We start from the raw sequence: 431 nt of genomic DNA on the forward strand, positions 1-431 counted from the left end.
TATATCCTAGTGGTGTCATTATGAAGTCATCAGTGTATTGTTTGCGTCTATATTTTAGTATATAATTTAGACTTACCAGTTAGAGTTTTCCTGAGGACAAGAGGGCAGTTTGATGTCTGTCCACAGCCAACTTTCAGGGAATGCAGTGCGAGAATTAATTTCATTGCTGTCCATGTAACTGTCATCCTCCTCACCTTAAGTGCCATAAAATATTACTATTTCAACAGTTTTTTTTTACTATCAGTATGACCAAATAACCACCAGAGCTTCCCCCCATCCCTTGTCCCTGTGTCTTACTGCGAGCCAGTATGAGGTTATCCTCCCTCATCTCAGCTCGCTGGGTTTCCATCTCCTTGCAGCAGCGCAGGAAGGCTGCGGCACAGGCAGCACCATGACTGATGTACTCGCTGCGCCTCTCACAGGTGTATGAG

At 44.8% G+C, this 431-nt stretch overlaps 1 protein-coding gene and 1 long non-coding RNA gene across 6 annotated transcripts in view; one reads left to right on the top strand and one right to left on the bottom strand.

Moving 5' to 3' along the window:
* LOC116700184 (complement C3) overlaps positions 1-431 on the bottom strand; it is a 134518-nt gene that overhangs the window by 65670 nt on the left and 68417 nt on the right. The gene's annotated exons all lie outside the window — the stretch shown is intronic.
* Positions 1-431, top strand: part of LOC116700323 (uncharacterized) — a 95236-nt gene that overhangs the window by 992 nt on the left and 93813 nt on the right. The window lies entirely within an intron of this gene.

Source organism: Etheostoma spectabile, chromosome 2 (genome assembly GCF_008692095.1).
Source record: "Etheostoma spectabile isolate EspeVRDwgs_2016 chromosome 2, UIUC_Espe_1.0, whole genome shotgun sequence".
Taxonomy (NCBI): domain Eukaryota; kingdom Metazoa; phylum Chordata; class Actinopteri; order Perciformes; family Percidae; genus Etheostoma; species Etheostoma spectabile.